This window comes from Bubalus bubalis, chromosome 9 (genome assembly GCF_019923935.1).
Source record: "Bubalus bubalis isolate 160015118507 breed Murrah chromosome 9, NDDB_SH_1, whole genome shotgun sequence".
Taxonomy (NCBI): domain Eukaryota; kingdom Metazoa; phylum Chordata; class Mammalia; order Artiodactyla; family Bovidae; genus Bubalus; species Bubalus bubalis.
Genome location: NC_059165.1, coordinates 86,791,093 through 86,797,092, shown reverse-complemented (window position 1 = coordinate 86,797,092; position 6,000 = coordinate 86,791,093). Strand labels below are relative to the sequence as shown.

Genomic DNA, 6,000 nt, shown 5'->3' with positions numbered 1-6,000 from the left:
ACATTCTATCAACATTACATACTGATAAAGAATCATTAATCCATGAGGATTCTTAATAGTGGGATCCAGGGTTTACTTTTTATCTTACAAAAAAGCCTTGTGAATCTAAACTGACAAAACATTGCACCCTTAATGCATTCAGGTTTCCCGGCCTTCTGGGCACAACTGTGTTTGAACTCACTTCAGTTCAGTCGCTCAGTCGTGTCTGACTCCTTGCGACCCCATGAATTGCAGCACGCCAGGCCTCCCTGTCCATCACCAACTCCGGGAGTTCACCCAGACCCACATCCATCACGTCAGTTAAATTGTGCATTTTCTAGATTGACTCTTGAGACTGGGGCTGGAAAAGAACGTGCCTGTATGAATGGCTGTGGGTGGAGGAGAGTTCAACTTCTCCTGTTTTTGTCAACAGCGGGTGTATACTAAACTCCCATGACAGTCATGAGAAAATAAAATCTAGAGTGGAAAGAACAACCAAACGAGGTTTAGAAGTTCTGAGCTCTCAACTCCGTTTTTCTTTCTGACAAGTCTTTTGATGACCTTAAAAGTCTCCATTTCTTCTCTTGCAAAATGCAGGTTTTATACTTATTTTACAAGATTATCATTGAGATGAATGAGACTCTGGAAGTAGAAGGGTTCTGAAATTATGAAATGTAGGATGTATGATTGTATCCATTGATTTATATCAGTTCCAATGATGGCCAGGAGGAAAGTTTCAGGTGTGTGGGTAGCACGAGATACTGATGTCCTTGGGTATCCACTGGGAATCTTTCTGAATAACTAAAAAAAAAAAAAAAAAGGTTCCAAAAGTTGTGCATCTATGTGTTGATGATGATACAATTTTTTTTTTAATTTGCTATGTTTAGAGTTCATGAAAGACATTTGTGAATATTACATTTAAAAAATGGCAAAACCATGGCAGTAGGAACAGTAAAATTACTTTTAGCTATAAAGGGTTGATTCTAAATGTTTTGGCTTTTAAATAATATCATTTTAGAAAGAGGCTTAGTTAACTGCTCTTTTGTTCATACTTGCTGATAAAGTTTTGAATCTAGCCTAGTCATTGTTTTTATTATTCAGGTAATTATACAGTGTTTTACGAAACTCAAAGCTAATTCAAATGTGAGAGATTTTAACACTTATTTCTTAACTGTGAAAAATGAACAGGTTTAATGAGCAGAAGGATTCTTCCTCTCCTCTTTGTCAGGAATTTGAAAACAGTGGTATAGATAGAATAAGTAAAACTGTGAGTCATGAATCTCATTTCTTCTGGCTCAGATAACCTAGTTAGGGAGCATTTTATATGAAAAAAAAAAAAGCATTTCCTTCTTTAGATTTTTAATTTCAAAATCTTTTGAAGGAGAGTCTTTTGTATTTGGTTCTGATATACCTATGGATGCATACAGGATGAACACACACACACACACACACACACACACAGTTCTCCTTGTATCCTATCTCTGTATTCTTAGCATCTTTCAATAGGTTTAAGGCATTTAAAAAGCAGAACACTGTGGAGATACCTTAGATTTGAGGCAGTGAGGAAGCTGAAGCACAGGATGGACAATGAAATGGAGCCACGAAAGGGACAGGAAAAGCGCATGAGGAAGTCCTCATACTTTTTAAGGAGAGAGGCCCAGTTTGGTCCTGAATTTTTCCAGCAGCCTGCACAGAGGGAAATTTGATCAGGTACATGAGTCACCGTGTCCATAAAATGAGAGCAGAACAACTGCTCTGGCAGAAAGCTGTGTTCAGTCTCCGAAGTTGCTCACTTCGGTGGAATATTCTCACCTCAAGTTGGGCAAGAGCCTGGACTAAGTGATTATTTGGAAGAAACCAAAAAAAGTTATCTTTCCTCTGAAAAAGCACAGTCTGTGTGCCTTTGTCAGCGTGTAAGTAGAAATCCAGAGGGGTTGAGATTTAATAGCCCTATCTAATGACAGTTTTAAAAATGATTTCTCATAGATGTTAAAATTACTTTTTTCAGTTACATGAGGGGAGAATGAAAAATTGGTAAGAAACAGTAGATATAGGAAAAAGAGGAATTAAAAATAAAGACACAATACAGAGAGCTAAAAAAAGCAGACATTCAGGCCATACTGTCTCTGAAATAAACAGCAAATTATTTAATATTCCTGGCATATTAAGCAATTGGAGGAGGTTTAGGAAAGGGGTGATCTCTGAAAACACTGCTACCTTTAGCTTTAGCGTAATCACGTACAGTGAGTGGATCAGGACTTCATGCCGAGGGTCGCAGCTCTGCCTTCAGATGTCGGGATGACTTAAGGTCAGTCGTATTTCTTTTCTTGTAAGATGCGATGGTAGTTGTAAGACGGAAGACAGGAGCTGTCGGCCGTCCCGTCACACTGATTGTAACTGCAGAGGCAAAGTCAGGCTGCCACCTGTAAAATGCCCCTTTGGTAAAACGCTTTTTCATGGGCTAAGGGCAGGCACAATAAATGTCACCACCAGGGGGCAGGAGTGCACTCTGGATAAACGGAGTGGTCCTGCACCCTTCTCTGTCTCCCAACCACAAACTCGCCGCTAGGTGACAGCAACATGAATATAATTGGAATAGTCATTAATGGGTTATATAAAAAAAAAAAATTAATTCTTCTTTTAAATCGGAGAGCAGCACTTTAAAAAAGTATCTACAGTTGGAAAATTTTTCTCTAGAATTTACCGTTTGCTTTTAGACCTCCCATACACTAACCTAATACACTAAACCAAAACAAAACGCCCAAAACTTTTTTGGGGGGCAAGCGGCAGTGCACATTCTAAAGAACCTGGCAAAGACTACTATTTGAAACCATTATTATTTAAGAGTTTACAGCTCCCAGTCTTTCTTATCCCAGTTTAAAAAATTTAAAATAAGTGATTAAAATAGTTATTGCTTTGAAGATAATTATAGTTATTGTTTCAGTTCAGTTCAGTCGCTCAGTCGTGTCCAACTCTTTGCGACCCCATGAATCGCAGCACACCAGGCCTCCCTGTCCATCACCAACTCCTGGAGTTCACTCAAACCCACGTCCATCGAGTCAGTTATGCCATCTAGCCATCTCATCCTCTGTCGTCCCCTTCTCCTCCCACACTCAATCTTTGCCAGCATCAGGGTCTTTTCAAATGAGTCAGCTCTTTGCATCAGGTGGCCAAAGTATTGGAGTTTCAGCTTCAGCATCAGTCCTTCCAATGAATACTCAGGACTGATCTCCTTTAGGATGAACTGGTTGGATCTCCTTGCAGTCCAAGGGACTCTCAAGAGTCTTCTCCAACACCACAGTTCAAAAGCATCAATTCTTCAGTGCTCAGCTTTCTTTACAGTCCAACTCTCACATGCATATATGACTATTGGAAAAACCATAGCCTTGACTAGACGGACCTTTGTTGGCAAAGTAATGTCTTTGTTTTTCAATATGCTATCTAGGTTGGTCATAACTCTTTCCAAGGAGTAAATATCTTTTAATTTCATGGCTGCAATCACCATCTGCAGTGATTTTGGAGCCCATAAAAATAAAGTCTGACACTGTTTCCACTGTTTCCCCATCTATTTGCCAGGAAGTGATGGGACCAGATGCCATGATCTTAGTTTTCTGAATGTTGAGCTTTAAGCCAACTTTTTCACTGTCCTCTTTCAACTTTCATCAAGAGGCTTTTTAGTTCCTCTTCACTTTCTGCCATAAGGGTGGTGTCATCTGCATATCTGAGGTTATTGAGATTTCTCCCGGCAATCTTGATTCCAGCTTGTGCTTCTTCCAGCCCAGCGTTTCTCATGATGTACTCTGCATATATGTTAAATAAACAGGGTGACAATATACAGCCTTGACATACTCCTTTTCCTATTTGGAACCAGTCTGTTGTTTACTGACCACTAATGTGCTAAGGGTTGTATTTAGATGCTTTTAAAGCATTAGTTTATTGAATCTGGATTGGAGCTTTTTAAGAAAGCCCAGGTTTGAATTTAAGCATATTTAAGGACATCATCTCTGCATTTTCCATGATCTTATTATGCTTTTTCTGCTTGAGCCATTTTCACAACCCATACTGAAGGAGAAATTGGAACTACCCTCATAGTATGATTTTTAGTGCACACATGGGTGTATTGTCTCTACTTAAGACTTTCTTTCCCTCTCATGAAAGACAAAACATTAACCCGATGAGGGACAATAATATAATTTGATTCCTCAGTTACACAGAAGGCTGAAAATGAAGATTGGTTTGGGAGTAATAGCAAAGTAAAAACTCATTCAAGCTGAAAGAGAAATGACTGGAGAGAATGGTAGACGAGAATAGGAGGGCCAGAGAAGAACGAGGAGGTGAGGTGAAGGGGCCAGGAGTTCAGGTGGGCAGCTTCACACGTCTATGCTTACCTCTGCTTCATTCCTTTAGAGAGCCTTTCCTGTTTGTGGCCCTGGACAGCCCAATGTAACCTGCCATGGTCCAAATGCTTTCCGTGTGAAGCAGATATCTGAACATGTTTGAACCCCTTAGAGGCAAACACTGGACACTCAAGCTTTGAAAGCAGAGTAATAGCAAGTGGTTGTCTATAAGCCAGTGGTGATGGTCGGGGGGCTTACCCTCAGGAAGCCCCCAGACCTTCACTGCTTCTTGATTCAGTTCTAAATGGGACTGGAACCTATCACAAAGGAGAGAAGGAATAAGAAGTAAAGGAGAAACATGCTTAAGACAATTTTTACACACAATGATTTTACTGTAGTCACGCAGTACTTTAATATTCAAGTACTTTGTTCAATGTTCAAGCATCTTTAAGAGAAATAACAAGAAAATTATATGGCAACCCCAAAGGTGAAATCTGATTAATGGGAAGAAGAAAAATCCCTTTTTTGTTTCTGCCCAAGATAGTCTGGGGGTGTGGAGGAGTCTTGTAAGAGCAGAAAGGAACATGGATGGGGGACTTAGGGAAGGGTGTCCTAGAAAGGAGGAAAGAGTGGTGACCTGCTTCTCCTTCTGTGCCCTGAGCCATTACCCAGGTGCCTTCACACAATTAAGGTGACCTCAGGTGCTGCTAACTCAAATTAGTTGAAACAACCATAGTTAATTAGCCAACGACTTACCAGGGGCCAGGAGTTACTCTTGGAGAAGGCAATGGCCCCCTACTCCAGTACTGTCGCCTGGAAAATTCCATGGATGGAGGAGCCTGGTGGGCTGCAGTCCATGGGGTCGCTAAGAGTTGGACACAACTGAGCGACTTCACTTTCATTTTTCACTTTCATGCATTGGAGAAGGAAATGGCAACCCACTCCAGTGTTCTTGCCTGGAGAATCCCAGGGACGGGGGAGCCTGGTGGGCTGCCGTCTATGGGGTCGCACAGAGTCGGACATAACTGAAGCAACTTAGCAGCAGCAGCAGCAGCAGCAGGAGTTACTCTTAAGGCAAGCCCTACTGGGCAGGTGATATCTTTTCTTGGAGAGGACTTGCTAGAGGGGCAAGATTTAGCAAAAGGCACAATCAGGATGCAAGATCTGTTCTTTTAGCAGCATCCTCTCTGATTTTTTAGGGCCAGCATGCTAAATCCTAGAGCTACATCCTGACTGCTACCAGGGGTCACACTAGCCAATGTGGATCAATCAGTAAGCACAGCTGGATCTAAATGCGATTAATTATATTACTGTGGCCTGTCCAAGTTTAGGTCTATTAAAATTGCAACACGAGACTGGGGCATTATAAAGGATTGCTGGGAAAATAAAAATGTTGGAATATTCCACAGCACCCCCCTCCCCCCGCCTTTTTTTCTGGCTTAAACAAGAATAAAGGAAGATAAAACAGCATGAATTCAACCCAACAGGCCACACAACCAGATGTTTTTATCCTATATACCTGGTAGTTGGCCACAAAATGATCTGCTCAACTGCTCCAGTGATGACAGGAGGGTGGTAATAGTGTTTTCAAAATAAGGTGAATATAGTGTAAACATTAAAACAAAGCTGCTGACAATTGTTGGTGCTGTTTCATTCTCTATTGAACTGTTTAATTTTGGTTGTC

General features: G+C 41.0%; 1 long non-coding RNA gene across 1 annotated transcript; it reads right to left on the bottom strand.

Moving 5' to 3' along the window:
• Positions 1-592: 592 nt before the first annotated feature.
• LOC123335127 lies at positions 593-3,037 on the bottom strand. The gene is made up of 3 exons (XR_006553479.2): positions 2,197-3,037; positions 1,524-1,665; positions 593-780 (listed from the first exon to the last, which is right to left on the bottom strand). It is a non-coding gene; the product is annotated as an uncharacterized LOC123335127 (long non-coding RNA).
• Between the last annotated feature and the right edge of the window lie 2,963 nt (positions 3,038-6,000).